The 26,627-nt window shown below is 38.8% G+C and overlaps 1 protein-coding gene and 1 long non-coding RNA gene across 2 annotated transcripts in view; both read right to left on the minus strand.

Moving 5' to 3' along the window:
* LOC136876476 (condensin complex subunit 2) overlaps nt 1–4,482 on the minus strand; it is a 184,202-nt gene extending 179,720 nt beyond the window's left edge. Inside the window, exon 1 of the mRNA XM_067150472.2 lies at nt 4,361–4,482. The gene's annotated coding sequence lies outside the window, so the exon portion shown is untranslated. The remainder of the gene's footprint in view (nt 1–4,360) is intronic.
* Nucleotides 4,483–4,564: 82 nt separating this feature from the next.
* LOC137501357 (uncharacterized) overlaps nt 4,565–26,627 on the minus strand; it is a 29,855-nt gene continuing 7,792 nt past the window's right edge. Inside the window, exons 2-3 of the long non-coding RNA XR_011018508.1 lie at nt 23,097–23,202; nt 4,565–4,687 (exon numbers count right to left, since the gene is read on the minus strand). This is a non-coding gene — a long non-coding RNA (uncharacterized lncRNA). The remainder of the gene's footprint in view (nt 4,688–23,096; nt 23,203–26,627) is intronic.

The raw sequence follows: 26,627 nt of genomic DNA on the forward strand, positions 1-26,627 counted from the left end.
ATAAGTTTAATTTTAATTTGTTATTGTTGTAATTGTTGCTGTCCGAAACTAGGGTTTCCAGCAAAGATATGGTTTGATGATGCACGGGCTCATTGCCCTAATATATGTATAAAACAAACGGTAATCACGAAGGGAGATAAGGTTAAGACTTCAGATGAGGATTTAACTATATTCCAACGTCCCAGGCGGATCCGGGGACGCCCGGAGATGTCTGCGGAGATCATGGAATTACACTCCAGGCCTGCTGGGGGACGCCCTAGTACGCCTGTGAGATCTATAGAAGCAATAGAAATAGACGCAAGTGATAATCAGAGTAGAGAACAACCTTCCCCTTCACCACAGGTTCGCCGATCCTTACGTACCGGCAACATCAGAGTATAAATAGTGTAGGACAGAAATGGACGCAACGTATGGTTGCATCCATTTCTTCCCTAAGGGGGGAGATGTCGTGTACCGACCTCCCACGGACTCGAACCGGCGGACTGCCAGGTGGAAGGCAGCCGGGCTTCGCAGCCGAGTCTAGAGCTCAAGGTGTCAGAGGAGATTAATTAGTGTTAGAATAATGATAGTCATCGACATGAGACACCTTGTAGTACTTGAGTAACTGTATAATAAGTATAATAATTATAGTTAGATTTAATAATTGGAAAGCAGAAGGAAGCTTTCAGTTAAGTATTGGAGAGCGGTTTGTGAAACGCGCTAGCTTACGAAAGACTTGTTGATCACAACAAGATATTTACTGTGTATCGACAAACAGAGCTAGTATGGCAGCGGGCCGCCTGACGCCCGACAAAGAGACAAAACTGAGTACACGGCCAGTCAAGGCCATTACAGATGCGCTTTAGAAAAACAAGGAAAGATGAGGAAAAAGTAAGACAGAAGACAGTAGTGCCTAGGTAGCAGCACTTACTGTGACAACTATTGAGAATAGCCACTTGAGGGCGCTAGTGACTGGATGATCAGTTTAGCAATGCCCGTAAGACCCAAGGAGGTAGGGATAGAACTTTGAGTTCAGGAGCGGAGATATAACCCCTGGCCAAGATGGCGCGGGGCCTTCTTCCAGCCAGTAGTTCGTACTTGTCAGAACGAGATTCTTTTCGAGCATAGCCCAAGTGCCGCAGGGCAAGATTCAGATAGACGCGTAGTAGAACAGTAGGCGCGTGGAGCAAGCTCGCTCTCTCTACAGATCATTACATTCAGACTTGTAAATATACTGTACATAGTAGTTTTAGTGTCCTCAGTAATAAAGGACAGGGAAATAACTTCTTCTTTTATTTCGGGAGTTGCGGGACGAGTCATACCTACAAATTACCTCCCTACATTCCGCTCGGCAGGTCAGGTAACACTTCAACATCCAAGTGCCTGGTGACCAACCTACGAGATCGTCTCACAGGACAGGTAGGTCACGACATGCGCAAAGCTCGCATACCGGAGCTCTAGCTAGCGCGGTGTAGATCTACTGTATAGTTGACTGTATTCCGAGACGTCAGTAACAAACATTCATTTTTTTCAATTTCTTTTAAACATGCGGTAATTAGGTTAATATTTCTTCCCAGTTATTGATGATTTTACATTACATTACTGACGAATTTATAAAATAAAACTTTAATAGCATTGGATAATAATTATCTTGACTGCTTGGATAAAAGTTTTCATCCCATGCCCGGTCACTTATGACGTAGTAGTAAGATAAGAGTCTAGCGATGACAACTGAGACATCGTAAATAATTCGGCTGAATAATTCCGTGGAAATCTGCGTTATCGTCTTGGATTTCACTTCGTGCGCAATAACACAGGAGCCGGCCCCATGGTGTAGGGGTAGCGTGCTTGCCTCTTACACGGAGGCTTCGGGTTCAATTCACGGCCGGGTCAGGGAATTTTACCTGTATCTGAGGGCTGGTTCGAGGTCCATTCAACCTACCTAGCCGGTATTTCCTGGCGACGTTGCCGATAAGCGATAACTTACAGCCTTACGTATTTCAAATGGGAACTCATAATATGTAGGTGGTGAATAAATAGTACACTGTCTCGCGACCACGTTGTCAAACTGCCGATGGTCTACCGGTAAGCCATGCGTCGTACATATACCAGTATTATTTATTTATACGTTGTGCAACATGTCGCAAACGTGACTGTGTTGCCAAATTGCCCATAAACCATACACGTATTTAAATTGCGCATTTATGTGCAACTTGCGTTGCAGTTCCATTTACCTTTTAACCAGATTAGTGAACAAAATTTGGACGTGCGACGATTATGTAATTAAAGGTTTAAAGTCCGATTTTTGTATTGAAAATAAAGGATGCGACGATTACGCGGTGGCGACGATTATGCCGTGAAATACGGTATTGTCTAGATTTCAATTCATCCTTCTTGATAAACATTTTCCCCTTTTTTTAAAGTTGTCATTATTTTTAATGCACATGTTAATTTAACCCTTTGATGTACAAATATATCAAAATCATTTTGAGATTAAAATTTTTTTTTTAAACACAGGTTGGATAGACAGACTATATACCAAAAATTGCAGTTTTTGTGAAAAAAAAAGAAAAAAAATTAAAATGCAGCCTTGTTTACCTACAAAAATAATGTGGTAATCTCCCAATACCACTATGGAGTCCGCCTCTGTGGTGTAGTTGTTAGTGCGATTAGCTGCCACCCCCAGAGGCCCGGGTTCAATTCCCGGCTCTGTCACAAAAATTTGAAAAGTGGTTCGAGGGCTGGAACGGGGTCCACTCAGCCTCGGGAGGTCAACTGAGTAGAGGGGGGTTCGATTCCCTCCACAGCCATCCCTGGAAGTGGTTTTCCGTGGTTTCCCACTTCTCCTCTGGGCAAATGCCGGGATGGTACCTAACTTAAGGCCACGGCCGCTTCCTTCCCTCTTCCTTGTCTATCCCTTCCCAACTTCCCATCCCCACACAAGGCCACCGCTCAGTATAGCAGGTGAGGCCGCCTGGGTGAGGTACTGGTCATCCTCCCCAGTTGTATCCCCAGACCCAGAGTCTGAAGCTCCAGGAGACTGCCCTTGAGGCGGTAGAGGTGGGATCCCTCGCTGAGTCAGAGGGAAAAACCGACCCTGGAGGGAAAACAGATTACGAATGAACCACTAAGGAATCAAGACCTGTTTGACTAACTCAGTTCAAAGTATTTTTACATATGGTTTCCTTTTTCAAGACTGTTCAGTTTTTATGAAGCTCATCGAAACAATTTTTTTTTTTAAATCTCTCTGACACAAGGCAACACCACATGCTCGACACAACCACCAGAAGCGCTGTCGTTAGGTTGTTGAACTGCAGTTGGCACCTCACTTCCATGTACCCCTCACAGGCACATGTAGATTGCTGGTGACCTCGAGTTGTCCTGGGCCACTTTGGATTTTAACTTGTTGATTCTTTGTTTCATCTTAGTTGTTTCTTCAGGAGTCTTTATTGGAAGCAATCAATCAACCACATAGACACAACTGGAAGCTCTTGAGGTCCATTGATTTACCTTCACTTCTCTCATGAAATATGATGAAAGTATTTACAATGGCCACATTAAAAAATGCCAGAAAATTTGCATATACCGATGTTTACTTTTCTTATCCACTTCCTAGTGAGCTTCGAGCATGCCTAATTTGTCAACACACCCCATGTGCGCATTGTAATCAACTGCCAGAGGAGACATTTTACTCTGGAATGTCTATCATGAACCCATGATCCTCTGCAATCTTCACCTTCTGAATCTAGTATAAACTATGCTGCTGTATGAATGAAAGCCTGCAAGTCATTTTATGATCACAATAAAGCTATATAGTTTGTGAAGCATGCACTGTCCCAAGAAACATATTATTATTGAAATAATACCACTTCTATGTGTAGTCTCTATTATGAAAAGAAATTATTGTTTCAATAACTCAATACTCATTGCACCTGTCTAGTGTAACTGCAAAATATACATGCAAGTAACATACTCATTAGATGTATTATCAGCAGTTAAAATAATGTAAAAATCTGTTCAGAGTAGCACAAGTCACAACAGGGTAAGAGCACATGCACTGTATGGAGGCGGGAGAAGGCAACTATTCAAAATAATAATTTCTACATCGGTCAACAAGAGGGAAGCACATACTTGTTACAGTACATAGTAGAAATAGAATACTACTGTGCAGCTCAAGGAAGAAACACCAGAAAATACATAAAATTAGAAGGGATTATAAACGAAACCAGTTACAGGCATCTTCCAACAACTAATGCTAAAAATCCAAATGAGGTACCAATTATTGTATTAGTGACTACTTTTTGAACTCTATAGACATTCAAGAGTGGGCTAAAAGACTAATATTTACTCCTACAAAATGGAGGAAAACATACAAACTTACATTTTCAGCTGACAGCTTGATACAACTAGCATAATGAGCAACCAATTCAGAAGCCGAAAAATCAGCAATGCCACCCAAAACAACATGTTTATCCTTGAGAGATCCAAACGTGTCACTCTGACGACGACTAATATTTACTCCTACAAAATGGAGGAAAACATACAAACTTACATTTTCAGCTGACAGCTTGATACAACTAGCATAATGAGCAACCAATTCAGAAGCCGAAAAATCAGCAATGCCACCCAAAACAACATGTTTATCCTTGAGAGATCCAAACGTGTCACTCTGACGACGACGCTGCAGCCGTTCTGCTTCATCATCATTCTGAAAAAATAAAATGACAAAGTATGGAAAGAAATACAAATCATGCTCCTATAAAAAAATATAAAAACACAGATGAACATAAAGTTGAAATTAAAGAGAAAAAATTGGGGACAAACACTCGTTTATAGGAAGGGGTGGTAGTGATTATTGTTTCGAGAGGAAGTACAACAAGGCAACCATACTCTATTAACATTAAGCAGAGAGAAAAATTGAAGGGCCAAAGAAAGAGGCGTGGAAATGAAAGACTACCCAGGCCTTGGAAACCTAATACTATCGGGGTCGTAAAAGAACAAGAGCAGACCAAGGGAGATGTTTGATAAATTTCCAACTTCTTTGATATCATTTAAGCATTTAAGAAAAGACTAGGTAAACAACTGATAGGAAATCTGTCACTTGGGTGACAGCCTAAAATGCGGATAAGTGGTGACATTGATTGATTGACTGACCTCCAAATTATGGAGCTGTAGAATGGAGAAGTATGTTAATAACATGCTGCTGTAAGCTATGCCCAGTAGTTGATGCCAAGTGGTTATCTTCAGGGCTATAATATTATGGTAATACATATTTAGAATAGATTATATTATCCTTTTGCTACTGATTTTATGTTGTACGGACTCAGACGAGGGAATAATACAGTGCCAGGATTAGGAAGGAAGCGACCACACCTTTAAAGTACAGTCCCAGCATTTGTCTGGTGTGAAAATAGGAAACCACAGAAAATAATCTTCAGGGTGGTCAACGGCAGAGTTTGAATCCATTTCCCGAACACAAGCTAACAGCGCACATGGCCCCAACAATGCAGCCAGCTTGCTTAGTGATTATATTATTCACAAACAATATGATAGGGTCAGATAATGGTGAAGCAGAGTAATGTAGAATTGCGGCAAGGATGCTAGGTGTTGAGTACAGGAAGCCAGTAAATTCTTACGCAAATACACTTCTTTTATTATTTTAAATTTGTTGGCCTTTCTATTCCACATTTTTCTTCCAATCTAAAAATAAACAGTAGTCTATTTTTAGATTGCATTTAGATATCCATCTATTTTAGCACGTTTTATTACTGCTGATTATCCAAGATGGTAATCACGTTAGTGGTAATAATCACATTTCTTTACTTAGAAGTTTATATGGTGTTTAATATTTCTATAAATATGATAAAATTCACATAATCATGTAACAGGTTGCCTGCGAGCAGAATTTAATATATTAAAACAGTCAAAGATACAGTCTTATTGGCACACACAGTACTCGAAACACTTAACAGATGGCAGTAAACATGGAAGGGATCTGACACTTCAAAAAATGAAGGTATTGGCCAAAGAAAGGCAAAGGCCACGAAGGGAGTGGAAATTAAACACTCCCTAGGCCTCGAGTGCTCTAATACCGTCAGGATCGGAAAAGAACAAGTGTTGTGCAAGAAGGTCGGATAGGATAGATGAAAGAGAGGAGCCTGGCACAACTAAGTGGAAGCAATGTCAGGATTCAGCTGAGAGTCCTGTGGTCACCAACCCACGCTCCCAAGTTAAGAGCCCTTGGGGCCCCTGTTATTCAATTCTTACTACAGGCAGGGGATTCTGTGGGTGTTATTCTATCACCCTCACCCCAACGACCACAAACACTTTTCAACATAGGAACAGCAGATGTTTAAAGAATCATTAACGGTCTGGACATGACACTGCTCCTATACGCAGAAAATAGGGTACTGTGCTCCAAAAACAAGGAAGACCTTCAAGCATCAGTGGATAATCTACAAAACTGGGCACATGAAAAACAAAATCAACACAGAAAAAAACAGTACAAACGTCATTCAGAAAAGGTGGAAGAATGGCTGCAGAAGACAGGATTAAAAGTAGCAAAAAAAAAAAAAAAAAAAAAAAAAAAAAAAAAAAAAAAAAAAAAAAAAAATAAATAAAAAATAAATAAAAATTGATATACATATTTAGGGATAACCTCACAAAAGGAAAAACATTCAGAATTCATGTCTGCGAATGAACCACAGCAGTAATAAAAGCTATGTATGATATTACAGACCTCATAACGGCTGTGGAACTATTCAAGCAAAAATAATGCCATCTGTTACTTACAGATTTGAGATAACAAAGGAATATTTAAAAATCAGCCTATCGCTATAGAACTGATAAAGGAAAGATTTCCGTTTTTTTTTTTTTTTTTTTTTTTTTAAACCCTAAGAGTATCCAAAATGACACAAACAAGATTGGTCTATGAATTGGCACTAGAAACATTTTTCATCGAGGACAAAAGAACTACTTTGCTACTGTCTACCAAACACCACATAAAGAAGCATTTAACATGGAGAAAGAATAAAAGAGCAGAAATAAATGAGGATGTCTATACTACAGATGCCAAGATGGACACACGTTGGTCGGGAACAAACCAGGAACTACGGCATGCTATCACACAGCTGCCAACAAACCGGTTTCACTATAAGTTCTGCGAGAAGTTATACTTTCATCAAGAAGATGCAAGATGCATTGTGCAAGCTCTGTGGGAAATTGTGTGAGACTTATCACTTCACCAAATGCCAGTAGTGTACAAAATCTCTCCAAGAATACAGGAAGGAACAAAACAGATATTATATTATGCACATTCATGCGCTTTTCCATAAATAATAATTATATTTTGTAAAGTTATATTTTTTAAATTTTAAAATGATTTAAAACTGATGATCAGGAAAAAAATTCCAGTTTATTTAGAGTGACTATGAGCATAATAGGCATATTCTTTGATTTCAGAAAAAATTTTTTTTTTGTTAACTGGTGTTAGATCAATAGAAATACCAATGACAGCAATTTTGTGTGGCTATGGGTAAGATACATTACTGTTGTCCAAGAAGTCACCTCACAATGTATGTTCCAGAAACACCACCTCACAATTTTTTTTTTTTGCTAGGGGCTTTACGTCGCACCGACACAGATAGGTCTTATGGCGACGATGGGATAGGAAAGGCCTAGGAGTTGGAAGGAAGCGGCCGTGGCCTTAATTAAGGTACAGCCCCAGCATTTGCCTGGTGTGAAAATGGGAAACCACGGAAAACCATCTTCAGGGCTGCCGATAGTGGGATTCGAACCTACTATCTCCCGGATGCAAGCTCACAACCGCGCGCCTCTACGCGCACGGCCAACTCGCCCGGTACCTCACAAATTAAGGGTAAAAATTAACTAACCGGCTGTCAAAATAGCGGCATTAACTTTCAGTCGGTCGGTCAGTCAGTCAGTCAGTCAGTCAGTCAGTCAGTCAACCAACCAACCACTGCTGATCTGCATTTAGGACAGTCGCCCAAATGGCAGATTCCGTATCTGTTGTTTTCCTAGCCCTAATCAGGGAGATCTCTATTAAAATTAATCATTAAAATTTGGAAAAGGTCATTTATATATTTTCACAAATTAATCGACCAGTACAAACTATTACAATTTAGTGGCACAAGGGTTAGTATATAACACCACAAAAAATCAATTACAAAATCTGGAAATACATGCACTTGTGCAAATACTGTATACTATGCATTTGTATTGTATTAGAAACTAGCTGATGTACTCGTGCTTTGCTACATTCTCAGAAAGACAGACTTTATGGTTTACCTAACCGAAATCAACATAGGTCACTACAAGAATGTCAGCAGGAATGTAGCGATAAAAGCAATGTTATCATATAAAATACTTGATCAAATGAAAAACTGCACATTTTCTCACTTTTAAAGAACAGTACTACGGTGCCAATCTAATAGTCCAAAGTTCCAGAGCTGGAATGACTCAGGCCGCAGACAGCCGTGAACACTCCTCTGCCATTATTTTGTTAAATATGCACACCGCTCATTCCAATCAGTGCCTCAGAGTAGGGATTAAATAGTTTGCATGCTATGATGAACCAGTGTGTAACGTACCAGTAGTATCAGAAAATTTATAAACCAAAGGAATGGCATGCTAAAGAAGAAAGTTTTCTAACTCCCCACCTACTTCCCACCATTATTCAAGCAGGCTGTTACACTCTACATGACTGGGCGAGTTGGCCGTGTGGTTAGGGGCGCGCAGCTGTGAGTTTGCATCCGGGAGAGAGTGAATTCAAACCCCGCTGTCGGCAGCCAGGAACATGGCATTCCGTGGTTTCCCATTTTCACACTAGGCAAATGCAGTGGCTCTACCTTAATTATGGCCAAGGCCGCTTCCTTCACACTCCTAGCCCTTTCCTATCCCATCATCGCCGTAAGACTTGTCTGTGTCGGTGCGACGTAAAGCAAAGAAAAAAATACTCAGTACGCAACAGTAATCCTATCTATCGGAGATAAGTGGCAACAGAAGACACAAAGCACATCACAACAAACAATGGTCAATGTCATGTTACTGTTGATCAATTTTATGAGCTTTCTATATTGTAGCCCCTCACATTATTTTTCTTTCGACTCGGCGATATCAGCGTGTCTTATATAATTACTAACTGATGTACCCGTGCTTCGTTACGGGATTTTCAGAAAGACACTTTGTGGTTTTCCTAACTGAAGCCAACATAGGTCATTACAAAAACGTCAGTAGGAAAGTAGCGATTAAAAGTAATGTTTTTCATATAAAATACTCGATCAAATGAAAAACTGCACATTTTCTCACTTTTAACGAACAGTACTACAGTGCCGATCTAACAGTCCAAAGTTCCAGAGCTGGAATGACGAGGCCACAGACAGCTGTAAATACTCCTCTGCCTTTATTCCCTTAAATATGCACTCCGCTCATTCCAATCAGTGCCTCAGAGTAGGAATTGAATACCTTAAATGCTTTGATGATACACTGTGTTACGTACCAGTAGTATAAGAAAATGTATGAACCAGAGGAATGGTATGCTAAAGAAGAAAGTTTTCTAACTCCCAGCTACTTCCCGCCAATATTCAGGCAGGCTGTTATAAAAAAACGACCAGACGACTTGGCCGTATGGTTAGGGGCGCACAGCTAAGAGCTTGCATCCAGGAAATAATGGATTCGAACCCGACTATCGGCAGCCCTGAAGATGGTATTCCGTGGTTTCCCATTTTCATACTAGACACATGCTTTGGTTCTACATTAATTAAGGCCAAGCCCGCTTCCTTCACAATCCTAGCCCTTTCCTATCCCATCGTCGCCATTAAGACCTATCTGTGTCGATGCAACGTAAGGTAAATTAAAAAAAAACTCTGTACGCAGCAGTAATCCTATCTATCGGAGATGAGTGGCAAAAGAAGACACAAAGCACATGACAACAAAGAATGGTCAATGTTATTGTTGATCAATTTTATGAGCTTTCTATATTGTAGGCCTTCACATTAAGTTTTCTTTCGACTTTGTGATATTAGGGCGTCTTTTAAAATTATTTATAGCGTAGACTGTAGTGTCTTATTCTCTGACTTTACAGATCGATTTTAATTTAATTCTGTTTACCCATTTTCTTGTGACTCGGTGCTGAATTGGTAATAAAAATACAAATGATCGGGAATTTAACACTATATAACTTTAGTTATTTAGTATTTATATCGATACGACCACTAATAACACAAATGTTTGAGAATTAAATTTTAGGTCTTCCCCTAAAATACCATTTCACTCAGCGTGAATAAAATTTATGGCCTAGATTATAGTGACTTATTCCAGAATTTGTATACCTATTTTCATTAAGATAGTACCACTAATAACATCAATATTTCAGAACTAAATGTTATGCCTTCTCCTAAACTACCATTTTCCTCAGCCTGAATAGAATTATTTATGGCCTAAATTGTAGCGAGTTATTCCCCGACTTTGCACACCGATTTTCATCAACCCTAGAATCATAAACTTTTGCCTCCGAGACTAGACACACCCCTGTAATTTCCACGGGAATTTCCAGACGCTAACGAACTGTGCCTTCCCCCTCCATCTATTCTTCCCCAGCTATCAACAATCAGTGCTAAACTTGGTTTCAAGCATAAAGAGCCAGTTGTTTGTTCGCTATGATATGAACGTCGTCTGAGAAACAAAAGTTTATGATTTGTGAAAGTGTTCATGATCTGCACATAGCTGTAAATAGTGTGAATATTTGGTTTATTACAGTAATGTTTTTTGTACGTAATACATAAGCTTAATAAGAAACTGAAATGGAAAATCTAGCGCACGATGATGAATTGATAATGGCAGTTCTTTCTGAATTAGACAGAGAACCACTCTCTTCAGGAGACATTAGTGGTAATGAAAGTGATGTAAATGTAGTTGAAGATGTTGTAGAAGAATCATTGCATTGGTCAGACAGTGATGCCGACCCTACCTCATTGCTCAACAGCTCAGAAGATGAAAACGACCAATGGGCAAATGAAGAACTTCGAACTTCATCTCAGGGCGCAGATCAGGCAAGTAATAGTAATCAACATTCGGAATCTGACAGTGATAACGATAATGATCGAAACAACAGTAGCCACCCAAGTATAATTGTTCCAAGGAAAACGATTCTCAGAGGACGAGACGATCATAAGTGGTCCGCAAAAAAGTTACAAAGGGCTGGAAACCGAACACCAGCTCGAAATATTATTTATACAAGACAAAGGCCAGTAAATGATGGAGCAAAAGTGGAAAGTCCAATAGATGCTTTCATTTTATTTTTTCTGATGATATGCTAAACCAAATAGTTACTCACACCAATACTGAAATCACTGATAAAAATTTTAAAAAAATACCTAAATATAACATCAACCAATTGCACAACTAATTTAGTAGAAATGAAATCTCTCATGGGTCTGTTAGTACTGTCAGCTGCTCAGAAAAGTAACCATCTGAACTCTAAAGAATTATTTGACTCTAGTTTAAGTGGATCACGCTATGTATCTTGTATGTCAAAAGACCGTTTTGACTTTCTTATAAACAGTCTTAGATTTGACGACAAGACAACCAGACCTTTGCGTCGTGAACATGATAAGTTTGCACCTATACGTGAGCTTTGGGATCAGTTTGTTTCAGCCTGCACTCGTAACTATATCCCAGGAGGTTTCTTGCAGCCGATGAACAGCTGATCGCATTTCGAGGCCACTGTCCATTTCGCACGTATATGCCCAAAAAATATGGGACAAAAATAATTTTGTTATGTGATGTTAAAAAGAAGTACATGCTCAATGCGATCCCATACCTTGGTAAAGGTACTAATCCAACAAACCTCCCTTTGGCCATGTATTTTGTGAATGAAATTACCCAGCCAATACGTGGATCAAACAGAAATATTACGATCGACAATTGGTTCACCTCAATTCGTCTGGCTGATTCTCTGCATTGCGACCATAACCTGACAATCATTGGAACAATGAGAAAAGACAAGCCACAGATACCACCCGAGATGAAAATAGTCAAAGGAAGAAAGCTTGGGTCCTCCATGTTTTGTTATGATGGTATAAAAACAATGGTATCCTATAAAGGAAAACCAAACAAGAATGTAATCCTCCTTTCTACATGCCATGATGTAGGAACAATAGCAGCCAGTGGGAAACCAGATATGGCGGAAGACTACAATGGGACTAAAGGTCCTGTGGACACTTTCGATGAAATGTCAACATTGATGTCAAGAAAAAAGAGAAGATGGCCAATGTGTACCTTTTATAGTATGATTAATACATCACTTGTCAATGGATACATTATTTATGTGCATAAGATGGTTCAAAAAGGCCAAATGCCACTTTCAAGGCAAGAGTTTACAAAGGATATATCCGAAATACTAATGGCTCCAAAGCTGCAAGAGAGACTTCAGACACCAACTTTGAGGCGCAGCCTGAAGAGGACCATCGCTGGAATTCTTGGAAAAGGTGGCATTCCTGAAGAGCCTCAATCAGGTACTGCTGAAGGAAGAAAAATTTGTGCATTTTGTCCATCAAAGAAAAGAAGAATGACCTGATTCTTTTGTACGACATGCCAAAGGCACATTTGTCTTGATCACCAGGCAAAACAGTGCATTGAATGTGCCTATTGAGGAAAAACTGACCAAAGTGTATTGTCATCACTAACTGTGGTAGTTTTAAGTATAATATTCTGTACTTTGTGTAAAATGTTGGGTTTATGTTTATTAACCCTCGAAGTCCTATCATCTCACTATGAGACGATTCGGATCCCAGCTGAAGTGCTATCGTCTCGCAGTGAGACGATTCGTAAGAATTTAATTTCGCAGCGAGAATATTCCTATAACTGATTGTTATACCGATTTTAGGAGTTATATAGATTTTACTGCGAGATGATAGCACTTCAGCTGGGATCCGAATCGTCTCATAGTGAGACGATAGCACTTCGAGGGTTAGAGTGCTTTTCTTTTTGGTAGTCCGACAGACGAAAGTTTATGATTCGTATTTCACTGGAGGGACTTTATGATTCTAGGGTTAAATTCGCTTCAGCCGTTTTCTCGTGATGCGTATACAGACAGACAGAAATTACGGAAAATTAAAAAGTGCATTTCCTTGTTACTGTGGACACGACTGATACAGAAATACCATCCCTTTTAAATTCTGAGCAATGTACAGACAAAACTCTAATTTTACACATATATAGATAGATAGATGTCCTTTAGGGCTAACTGAAATGTGTAATGCTATAAACAAACTAGAAATGATTATCTGAAATACGCAATCTTTCTTGAAAAGTGCCAGCACTTTATATCACCCAAGTCCAGTCTGTAGATGTACACAAATGTTCAACTAGTTATACTGTATATTGCAACAACCTAGGTGACTGTTCAATTACAACTACCAATTTATTCGAATTCTAGGACTGAATGATTACATGGCCGGGCAAGTCCATATTTCCCATGGCCATTGGCTGCATTAAATTATATTAACTAAGGGAAATATTTTGGGAGTAAAGGAGAATTAGTGCAATTTGAAAGACTGGACCTGAATAGTTAAGGATTAATAACGGCAATCATTAGAGATAGCATTAAAACAAATTTTGTTCTAAATTACTAGCAATGAAAATGAAATGAAAAAAAAGAAAGAACAATCTGAAAAATTGATCTGCACTGAGACCATTGATATTGAAAAAATTAATGTCACCAATTCAGATTTTCAGATTAAAATAAAGCTCAATACATTCTTCATTGATATTTGCTTTAAGTATATTATGTAATTATTAAATATCAATTTCAATTCCTCCCAGAAAAAAGGAATGAAATCCTTACCCTGCCATTCATGTTGCAAGAGAGAAACGACAATAACTAAGCAACTGCCAACACATACAGTACATTGTAGCTAATGAACAATAATTTTGATGACAACAATAGCAAAGTAGAGGCAGTGGATTATTGGAATAAAATCTCCTACACTACAGTAGGTTGAAAGATTAGATATGGTATCCTGTTCTATTTGAGTTACCAGTTTAATCAGAGAGAGATGCCACCATAACAAGCTACCTTAACACTGGAGCAGGTTCATACACACAAATGGTCACACTGGAGATGCATGATATCCCTAGTTTTCGTGGTAGACTGTAAAGAAATATCTTTATGGATACAATTTTCACACATAACATCATTTATCATTTATTGCACATTTCCAAAGCAATTGAAGGGAAAGCATTACTTACAGCATTTTATGTGTAAATAGGCTACTGCAGATATTTAATAAAAACCGTACATTTTAAACTTAATTTTTAATTTGGACTATTTATCATCTATTTCCAGCATGAACTACTTTTACCATTGTAACAATTTCTAATAATCTACTCAAAACTAATGATATATCAGAAATACAGCACAACAATGCTAGTCAAATTTCTGACATCAACATACATGATGATTACATTGTCATGTACTCAATAGAACCACCCTAGACCTTTCAAATGCTTAAAACAAATGTACAGCATTTAGAACACCATCTTCCGGTACCTTTATCATGAGTCAGCCCAAACATTTAACATGTTCCTCTAAATCTGTGGTGATCTTCAACCCGTACTACCTCTACAATCTCAGGGAGAATCAGAGAGGTGGTCTTATCCTTGTCGGTATTATAAGGTCATTCCATGTTAAGAAAACAGTATGGCTCTTATGACAAAAGTGTTGCCATAATTAACGGCTCTACTCAAGAGCATCACAGGAAAACCGTGGCATATATATTGGTGAAACTCTGTACTTAAGTTCAAAACAAAAGAAGGAAGAAACTAGGCTGCATTTTAAAAACCTAAGGTACAGGGGTTGTAAATGGAGGGGGGGCCTTATTTATGTTTTTACAGCAATATGGGTAAACTACTGCACATACAAAACTGTGGCAAAAAATGTGCTTGAGAAACAAAAGCTAAATAACAAAACCAAGCACAGATAAAAATCATAGCCAATTTCTGGATCAGTACAAGACCTGCTGTGATGTATCGCTGCATACCATAGCATCAAAATAGACGTAAAGCTGAAAATTACAGGCCAGTCAGTTTGACATGCATTGCATGTAAGCTTTGGGAAAGCATTCTTTCTGATTATATTAGATATGTTTTTGAAATTAATAAGTGGTTTGACAGAAGGCAGTTTGTGTTTAGGAAAGGTTATTCCACTGAAGCTCAACTTGTAGGATTCCAGCAACATACAGCAGATATCGTGGATTCAGGAAGTGAAATGGATTGTATAATGAGATTGACCTATCTAAGGCATTTGATAGGGCAGATCATGGGAAACTACTGGCAAAAATGAGTACAATTGGACTAGAAAAAAAGAGTGAATGGGTGGCTATATTTCTAGAAAACAGAACTTAGAGAATTAGAGTAGGTGAAGCTTTATCTGTCCCTGTAATAATTAAGAGGGAATTCCTCAAGGCAGTATTACTGGACCTTTAAGTTTTCTTATATATATATATCAATAATATGTGTAAAGAAGTGGAATCAGAGATAAGGCTGTTTGCAGATGATTTTCTTCTATAGGCATACAGAGTAATAAATAAGTTACAAGATAGTGAGCAACTGCAAAATGACCTTGATAATGTTGTGAGATGGACAGTAGGCAATGGTATGGTGATAAACAGGGTTAAAAGTCAGGTTGTGAGTTTTTACAAATAGGAAAAGTCCTCTCGTTTTTAATTACTGCATGATGGGGAGGGTGAAAGATCCTTTAGGGGGTCATTGTAAATGTCTACGTATTAACATAAAGAAAGATCTTCACTGGGGTGATCACATAAATATGATTGTTAATAAAGGGTATAGATCTTTGCACATGGTTATGAGGGTATTTAGGGGTTGTAGTAAGGATGTAAAGGAGAGGGCACATATGTCTCTGGTTAAGTCCCCAACTAGAGTATGGTTCCAGTGTATGGGACCCTCACCAGGATTACTTGATTCAAGAACTGGAAAAAAATACAAAGAAAGGTAGTGAATGCGACAAAAGAGTAGCGTTCCAAAAATGTTGCAAAGTTTGGGCTGGGAAGACTTGGGAGAAGGGAGACGAGCTGCTCGACTAAGTGGTATGTTACAAACCATTATTCTCGTCATTATTCCGTATTGAAAAATTGCTAATCACAAAGTTTATACAAGGAGTAATTTTAATACCACCTATTCAATACAATTTATTCCACTATAGTGTGGTTAAATACACATGGAAATTAGCAGAAATTTGAAGGGTACATGTTTAAACAGACTAACGCTGCAGATACATTAGGACATACATTAGGCCTCCATCTTGAGAATAAATTGACAACATTGTTTACTGCGGACATCCACGTCCACAGGAGGCATTTTCTGGCTACACGAAATTGTCGTCCAGCCTACCTTCTTTCATTTGATATTTTAGCAGCGTTTTACGGCAAATTCTTCGATGTTTTTTTAGCACTTCACGACACACCACGATTTTTATCCAACTTTCCAAGACGTCTTAAACTATACCGCCTCCAATTAAACTACATATTTCCATCCTTATTTTAAATATTGACCTCAAACATGAGCATATACTGTATCTTTTAACCGTCGTCTTCTTATCCTGTGAACGCTTTATTTTTTATATTCTGTTTTCCTAATGTAATATATATTGTTCAGGTTTATCATCAAAAAGATCCATTTCAGTGTCAGATATGGATTATTTTTTAAAAACAATGTGTGACAATTACTTTTAGACGAACATTTCAATTTTTCAAAGTGATTTTTGTATAAGTTCTGTTTTATTCAATATTTTTGTACTGTAAACATATTGCATCCACAGTATTAACACTTGTAAATATTAATCAATACGTTTTACGTAAGTTATCATGACGCCTTAGACCATGTATGTTTTAAGATTGATTGAGGCTGATGATGCCCAATAAATAGTGGACGAAACATGTACCCTTCAAATTTCTGGTAATTTCCAGGTGTATTTAACCACACTATAGTGGAATAAATTGTATTACGCCTTAGACCATGTATGTTTTAAGATTGATTAAGGCTGATGATGCCCAATAAAAGTGGGCGAAACATGTACCCTTCAAATTTCTGGTAATTTCCATGTGTATTTAACCACACTATAGTGGAATAAATTGTATTGAATAGGTGGTATTAAAATTACTCCTTGTATAAACTTTGTGATAAGTGGTATGTTTCGAGCTGTCAGTGGAGAGATGGCGTGGAATGAGTAGACGAATATGTAGGCGTGGTGTCTTTAAAAGTAGGAAAGATCACAATATGAAGATAAAGCTGGAATTAAAGAGGACAAATTGGGGCAAATTTTTCGTTTATAGGAAGGGGAGTTAGGGATTGGAATAATTTACCAAGGGAGATGTTCAATAAATTTCCAATTTCTTTGCGATTTAAGAAAATGCTAGGAAAACAACAGGTAGGGAATCTGCCACTTGGATGATGGCCCTAAATGCAGATCAGTAGTGACTGATTGATCTTCAGTAACAACTGTTGTACAGTACACAAATATTAGAACACACAAATAAACAGATGGCCGTTGCCGCCATTGTGCTTCCTTCCTGTGAATGTATTTCTGAAACAGAAAAGCTACAGTAGATATTTTAATAACTCATGGACAAAAACATGCCCCACTCATTTTCTTTTTTTCATAATACAATATAAAATGCATTATGATATTCTTTAATCATGAGGAATTATGATTGTCTAAAAGGGGGTGTGTTCATTCCTTGTAGGTCCATAAGAGCAATACTGTTTCCTTAATATGGAATGAGCTTATAGTGGAAACATATACCAGCTTTGAACTTTGGGGTTGATAATTTCTCATGCTATGCTCTTGATGAAATCCATTCTTTTAATATTCATCTCATGCTTTTGGCTTCTGTTGTAGATGACAAATGTATTTAGAGTTCCAACACTAATGTTGACCAATGGCATGTCTAGCAACACCATATTTCTGAGATAATTAATCCCACTTCTTCTTCTTCTTATTATTATTATTATTAATCGATACGGCCACCTGTGGGCCACGTTTACACAATCTTCCTTCTGTCACGCAGACTGATACCCTTCTCTTTACACTCTCGCCAAAGATTCTTGAGTCTTTGACTTCTTCTTGCTCGTTCTTCCACCGAGATGTTCCGTGGCTTCGCATGTTGCTCTTCAGACGCATCCCTCAATCCCGCAACCTTCTTCCTAAATGATGTCCTTTCTTTTATATCCTCCTCCTTGATACCTATTTCTGCCAAGTCATTGTGCACGTGTGTAAGCCATCCCGGTTGTTTTTTCCACCTTTCCTGCAGAAGAAGTATCCTGTTGGTCAATCTCTCAGGGTTCATTCTTTTGATATGTCCATAAAACGTCAGTCTCCTTTTTCTCATCACAGTCGTGATTCTTTCTACTGTCTTGTAGAGCTCCAAATTCGATCTTAAGCGGAATGTGTTTGGGCCACTCGTCGACTTTCTAGGGCCTAAGATTTTTCGCAAGAATCTTCTTTCTCTTTTTTCAAGGACTGGGTCAGCCATCCTCGTCAAGGTTTCTGCTCCATAAAGGCACTCTGTTCTAACCACTGTGCAGTAATGTTTTAACTTGGCCTGAATTGAGAGAGACTTGGACTTATAGGTGTCATGACATAGTCTGAATGCCAGCTCCATCCTTCTCACCCTCTCCTTTAATCCCTCCTTTTCATCTCCATTGGGGGTGAGTATTTCTCCCAGGTATTTAAATTTTTGCACACGCTGGATATCCCCATACAATGTAACAAGTCTATCCGTGTCGCCTTTTTTTATAGAATCCATGAATGCTGTTTTCTCGAAAGATTCTTAACCCTGTTTTGACTGCAACATTTTGTAGTTCTTCGACTTGTTTCTTGGCTGTTTGACGGTTGTCTGTAATAAGAACGACATCGTCTGCGAAGGCAAGGCAATCCAACATCATCGCATTTTTTCCACAACCTATCTTTACCCCATTCTTCATTTCATTTTCAGTCATTCTCAGCCTCCATTCCCTAATAACTTTTTCTAAAATGCAATTAAAGAGTAGTGGAGACAGGCTGTCTCCTTGCCTCAAACCCGTTTTTATCTCAAATGGATTTGAGAGTTCGCCCATAAATTTGACTTGAGAAAAAGTGTTGGTAAGAGATTGCCGAATTATGGCCAGAGATTTCTCATCCACTCCAAACTCCTGCAGAACGTTCATGAGCACTCCACGATCTATGGAATCATATGCCTTTTTGAAATCAACGAAGGCTATGATCCCGCAGTGGGCGGTGTTGTGGTTAGCGTCTGTATCCAGGTCAGGGTCGGCTGTTTAAGCATGCTCCAGGTCTTACCAATCTGGTTCTAATTGTTGTGGGACCTACGGGTTCCACCCTCATGTGAAATGATTCACACAATCTACCATGATGGTACAACGCACATCGGAAACTACCCCAGCTGGTAAAATCCGGGGCCAGTTAGAGTCTGGTCTAAACAGGGCATTGGATTCTGGGGGCCCTGCACCATCATGTTGGGATCAGTCGGAGGATCCCTCACCCCACTTCTTATTACGTTATCAGAGTTACCTTAACTCAGTTCATCTGAACACACTGTTTACGATGGAACAGGAATCCTACAGATGTTAACCCTTCCAGAACGTTTTTATAAGGAATAAACAATACAGATATAAACACAAAACCTCTGACCACCACTCCAGTTAAAAAAAGGGCCATCAAAAACTCTACTGGGCACGGCATAATGTTCATCACTCCACCCTACATGTCAATGCTAACTTCACAAATAATATAAACCAAGTACTATGACTCTCTAAACATTGACACAAAATCAAACATCTACAAGAAATAACAAAATATATCTATCCTACATCAAAAAGCTAATGGATCATGTTGGGAGACTACTAAACTATAACAAGTTCATATAATTTTTTTTTTAATTCAGCATATTTCTAAGCAACATTAAGGACAAGAGGGACCTATCTTCAACTAGCAGCATATACAAAACTGTGTGTATTCAAGTAAGCTTACACTGGGACCACAAAATGTAGTAAAACCACTAAAAAAAGCATAAAAGATACTGAAAACTACAAATGCCAAAAAAATCAGTTCAGTAGTAACTGAATTTACAAGAATACTATTATGTGAGACTACACGGGGTAGTCACTGAAATTTATAAATCCCTGATTAATTTCAGAAAGGGGCAACTCTTCCTCAATAATATTTCATATCTGGTTCTGAATAACATGCATGGCTATAAGCGCTATTACCACCCTCCAACAGCAGGATTTCATCAAAGCTGACCGTCCATCCTCTCTTCCTCTCATGAACCCAACAAGGTAAGTATAGAAAATTTTCATACTGAGGCATACCTCTAATTTTGATGGTTCATTGTATGTGTTGCAGGGAAACCCCATGCAAAAAATGAGCTGCCGCTTTGCACTGGAAGACTGACAAATCTTGGGCCAAACTACACACAATTTATGTGACTGCAACTGGTTGGATTGGATGGCCTTAACTGATGGCTGACTGCCAAGCTTCAGAAAAGACTGCTGATTTCAGTGGTATAACTATTTTTCATATAAACCACTTTAAATAATTATTAAAAATAAAATCCTGAACGAGTACATTTAAATCTGTAGAATCATATATTGAAAATTTCAGTAAGCGGCCAAGTTTTTATTTCTTCCGCCTGCGGGAAAAAATGTAAAAAATTGCCTGACTTATATTTTTTATCTGAAACATATTTCCGTGAGTCTTGTAGTTTGCCTGGAAAATGGCTCGAAAAGCGATCATGTAAATGTCGCTAGCTGAGGTAGTTCGGGGCGTGCATGCCAGCATAGGCTGCAGGACGCCGTAAATACTTTCGGATTACATATTAATCTGTATCAGTTTTATTACATTATAACTTTAAATATTTGAATACTGTATACTGGACTGAGTAATATAGAAAAATAACTACTTTAAAGAATAAGTTTATATTAATTTACAATTAATTAAGAATCGGTTTCTAGCTACAAGATTTCTTAGTCACTGTCATCATCACTCATCTCACTATCTGTCGAGTCGTCATTTACACTGATGACGAATGGCTCTATTCTTTCGTCCCTTACTATTTCCTTGGCCCAATCGTCTGCTTGAAGACTTTCCGGGCAATTGAAGCACTTTTCCCAATCTGCAGCAGTCACACAGTCGATGGCTTCTGACGCGAGTTTTTCTACGTCCTTTATTTTGAATGTCTTGCTCCTCTCTGCCACTTCTCTCTTGACTTGAGCCCAAATCAATTCAATTGGATTGTATTAGCAGTTGTAGGGTGGCAACCTTACTACCTCATGGCCCCAGGAGAGAGCTAATTCATCAAGTTTTTCCTTGGAGATGAAAGTATTTTTTGGTTGGGTGAATATTTCGCTTCATTAACACATCTTTGGACTGAACGAAGGCTAACATTACACACTGTTGCAGTCAATTCTTGGCTTTTCTTAAAGTTCACAGTCTGCAAAATATTTGATTCAGCCAACTTCTGCACATATTGCAATACATTCAATATTACGGATTTTGTCTGGCTGGCTAAATCCTTCTTCTTAAGCCCTCAAACCGATGACGCTTCAGAGGAGTTTCTTGTTCATTTCTCGCACTTACTTCGTCCTCTTCAGATGACAGACCCGAAGAAACACCAGGCTGAACACATTCACTATCCATCTTTAACAGCACTTACGATGCGAGCTCAGCAGCTGCATGACAGGGAATGACTAGGGTTAAGGTGGCCTGGAGCGGATGGGCTTCAACTAGACAGCGTTGCCAATCCGTGCTCGGAGGTAAGCGACTCTCAACCATCTGTCGCTTCGCCGTTCCCATATCTGACGACAGCGCAGTTTTCCTCAACCGCCTAATTTGGTGGCCACGACATTAGTCTTCAGGGCATTTTGCCACGAAAAACCATCTGAGTTACTTCAAATTCTTGTACAATTGGAAAAATCCAACCCCAGGATAAGTCCTCCTTCCAACAATGGATATCTTTATACAGTAGACTGTTAGAGCTTGTCAATACGTTAGTGATGAACCTTACCAAAGAGACACTGTTCTTAAATCACAGTCTTTCATTCAATTTTAGTTATCTCTAAGATTCAGGAACGTGATAAATTATTCCTACTTTGCGGCAAAACACACAACAGTGTGAAGTGCATAAAGTTTGTAGTGCCCGTTAAATACTACCTGGAAATAAAAAAATATGCAAGGAATAGTGTGGCAATGAAGTGCTTATTCAATGTACAGTACTATACATAGTGACAAAAAGACTTGTGTTCTGAACATTCCAGTTCAGTCCAGTATTACTACGAGTCATTTTTTCTTCACTTTCATCCCTCAAAAGCAATAGTTTTCAAAACACGCGCAGCGAAAGACTCCCGTCTCGCTGGCTCAGTTGATTGCAGTGTACCCTCACTACGTGGCTCTCACGCAGGGATGTCCAGTCAAGCTACATTGCTTGCGTGACATCAAGGATTCCAACTGTGATGTTTCAGTGGAAAGGAGCAGTTCATTTTTTTGCATGTGGTCTTTTAACACCTTATGGAAACAACCATTAAAGTAAGAGGGGGTAGTTTCTACAATTCCTTCATAAGACAAGCCTGACACAAGCACAGAATGGAACAAGGAACACCACTGACCAACCTGAACCACATGGTGATACTGTAGATTGACAAGTTCCAGACATTACAATTCTCACCTCATGTTTAATTTTCTTGTGAAGTACCTAAATGCCACTACTATTCTATTCATTCAGAAAAACAAGATCACTAAAACTACTTTGAAGATGCTAGCTGCACTTCCCGAAAAAAAAGTTTGTTCAACATAAAGTCCTACACTCGAGATGGCCAACAAAAAAGACAGTGTTTGTGTAAAATGATCTTTTGTTTTTCTTTACTTCAAAATTCCCCAAATGTCATATCCTCATGTTATAATTTATGTTATCTCTCTGAGAATGTTAAAACTTCCTGCTGGCTCAGCAAGGACAACTATAACAACTCTCTAGTTCCTAGTATTTTCTCATAGAATTATGAAAGTCCAATATTAATAGTTAAGGTACCTCTGGAAGAATTTCATTTTTCTCCACAACAATAGCAACTTTCTTAAAGGATCTCCTTCTCAGTGGTGACTCAATGATCTTGCTAGGCACTTCATCCAGCATGATTCTATAACACAGAAGAAAAAAAAAAGCATTTATGATAGGTCTGAAGTATTCAGTGTTTAGCCACTGTGCTTAACTATAAGGACTAGGACTAGGGTTCTAAATCTCAGGTGGTAGGGTGATGATAAAGGACAGTGGGAAACACAGTTTGAGTAAATTTACATCTGAAAGAATTTCTCTTTGGGTTACAAGTTTTTCATAGTTTTCCCATCAAATTCTCAAATGAAATAAACTTGGACTATTGATGTTATTCTGTGAAAAAGCCGTTTGTTTCAAGCAGGCAGAAAAAGCGTACCAAAATTATGTTCAAGTATGGACTTTCATCACCTTAAAACCTTAACACAGTATTTAAAGGCAAAGACAGATAAATTAAGGATTTAATTCTGGAAGCAGGTGAGCTATATACAGAGCAAGTTGGTCATGCAGTTAGGGGCGTGCAGCTGTGAACTTGCATTCGGCAGATAGTGGGTTCAAACCCAACTGTCAGCAGCCCTAAAGATGGTTTTCCATGGTTTCCCATTTTTCACACCAGGCAAATACTCGGGTTATTCCTTAACTAAGGACACGGCTGCTTCCTTCCCACTCCTAGACCTTTCCTCTCCCATTGTTGCCATAAGACCTATCTGTATCTATAGAGCGTTCCAACCTTAAATTGCAGTACAGCGTATATGGAGCGCGCTGTTGCGAAATTGACTCGTGAACATCACGCTCGAGTGTGACTCAAACAGGGCGTCACAGTTCCACATTTTTCATTTGTAATTTTGTAATTTTAAGTTCATTCGTTTATAAATTAATATTTGTAGGACGGTAAAATAAATACAACATACCTTAATCACTGGCGTTGCTCTCAGACATTGGACGTACACCTTCTAACATTTCTGCAAGGCCCGATGTTCCCGCTTTGGATGAAACGGGTTCGGGAGATGAACTTGAGGATGATCCGGACGATGAAGAAAGTCGTATTAAAAACTTTTCATCGTCGACATCGTCCTGTAATTCGTCTGCTTTCCATAAAACTCCTTCATTTTTCTTTACTTCGTTCACGTAATTTGCCCAATTGTCTTATGTTATGGCATAAAAATTTTAGTTCAGCATTTGGAACAAAACCATGTTCATTACCCGCGTAGACTAAGGGAAATCAAGTTCCTCGGCTTTTCGGTGGCCTAAGTCCCGAACTCACCCCTTCAAAAGCGGCCTGCCGTGCACTTTTCACTGTCATATCCTTCCACTCTTTTGTCACTGTCTGCCCAATATTTACCCATGATTCTTCTCTGTAAATGATAGCTTTATTTTGTGCCCTCAAACGTTTTATCACCCTGAGATATCTGTGCCTCCAATTAATAATTTCATCGGTTTCAGTGAAAGCTGCTTTATTACCCTGTCTTAAATAACAGAAGCCTATATCATGTAAGAAGCGATACAACATAGTTTTGGAAAATCGTGGCAAAGAATCTTCTCCATTTACGCGACTCAAAATCACGTTCATTGTCGGAGGTATGTTAGCAAATAAAAGAGAGTGAACCACCCGACGCATCCACTTCTAACAATTTCATCATATTTAATTTTTCTGTCGTTCTTCTCTCTCTCTCTTTTTTTTTCTTTTTTTTTCGAGAGTTCGCAAAGCACGATGTGTGTGTTCCTTCCTTCTAGCGTAGATTGTTCTTTCGGAACAACCTGTAGCTTTAGCTTTTTCACTGATTGCGCTGCTCATATTCATAGTCTTTAAAAAATAATCCAGGACACTCATTATAATATTGCATTCTTTTCCCCTGAGTTTACCTACGGAACGTTTCTTTTTAATTTGAGGATCCATTATACATCCTTCTGCGCTTTTTCTTCGAACTAAGAACTATACATACGAGCACGAACTGACAACTACACAGACTACACAAACACAATCCACTTGTCCTCAAGAACTATACATTTATCACTGATCTTGTCCGGCTCCATGGCTAAATGGTTAGTGTGCTGACCTTTGGTCCAGAGGACCCCAGGTTCGATTTCCGGCTGGGTAGGGGATTTTAACCTGTATTGGTTAATTCCAATGGCTCGGGGGCTGGGTGTGTGTGTGCCGTCTTCAGCATTAGAATTCATCACAGGTAAGGGCCCCATTCTTATAGATGCGCAGGTCGCCTATGCTGCGTCAACACTGGAAAGACCTGTACTCGGCCTCTTCGGAGGCCACATGCCATTAAATATTACATATCACTGATTTTATTTAATCAATCTTATAATACTGATTAAATGAACACCACTGCACACGGCTGCCAGTATATTTAAAAGCTCAGCCAGCCAAGTAACTCCTGAAAATTAAACAAACGAGACGTTCTCCCTGTCATAAATTAAGAGATAACGAGATAGGGACTTGAGGTATGATTTAAAAATAACTTCCATATTCGAAGAGCGTTTGCTTTGCTTTAACCACGTCATGATCCTTCTGCACATTTTCTTTGAAAGTACATCCCCACGCACGAGCACGAACTCACGAAGCACACAATCGAAATACACTTTCCCTCAAAAATTGTACATATCGTCGTTGCCGGAAAGAAACCTCCTATGTGATAATATTTTTGGAGATATACTGACCCGCAGCACATACATTATGAAGAGCGAGAATGCCTTGACAATGTTCACACAATATTGCACCTTAGATGACAGAACCTTACCGGCCAAAGTTCTAAGGTAAAATATTTCACATAGGAGGTTTCGTCCCGGCAGCAACGATATGTCACTGATATGTACTTAATCACTATTATACATACTACTGACGAAATGAGCACTGCACTGCATGCGACTGTCTGGAAATGTTAAAAGCGCATGTTTGGGAGATCACTACCGGTACTTCAGCCAGCCAGCCAGACAGCCAGCCGAGTCACACGCGACACCAAAATTCAAGGAGATATTCTTCCTGTCAGAAATTAATAACTAAGCAAGATAGGAACTTCGGGATTGTTTTAAAAACAACTTCCATATCTGAGGACCATTCGCCTCGCTTTGACCCCCCACGCAAATTCAATAGGAAAGACGCTGGCCAGCGACTGACTTTTTCGTGCCTACACATAAAATTCCCTGAACATGACTGACAATAAACGCATATACTGCATTTTGTTATCATTTAAATTTAAAAATAAACTTATCTACATTGAGCTGAAATGTTTCTTTACCAGCAGTGAAAAAATTAGGAAAATAATGATTATAAAATAGGAGTTATGGCATGATAAGTTCTATGCAATGAAGATTTTGCATTTAGCGAAACTTTATATTACCATTTTCACACTAAATTATTTTTTTACATTTTTTTTTTTTTTGTTAACGGCATCAAATGCGCCTTGAAATTCTGTACATAACACAATATGCACCCATTTTAACCAATAACATTCTGATTCACGGATATTTGGCAAACCCGCTGCATTAGAGTAGGACATGGGA

Source organism: Anabrus simplex, chromosome 1 (genome assembly GCF_040414725.1).
Source record: "Anabrus simplex isolate iqAnaSimp1 chromosome 1, ASM4041472v1, whole genome shotgun sequence".
Lineage (NCBI taxonomy): Eukaryota > Metazoa > Arthropoda > Insecta > Orthoptera > Tettigoniidae > Anabrus > Anabrus simplex.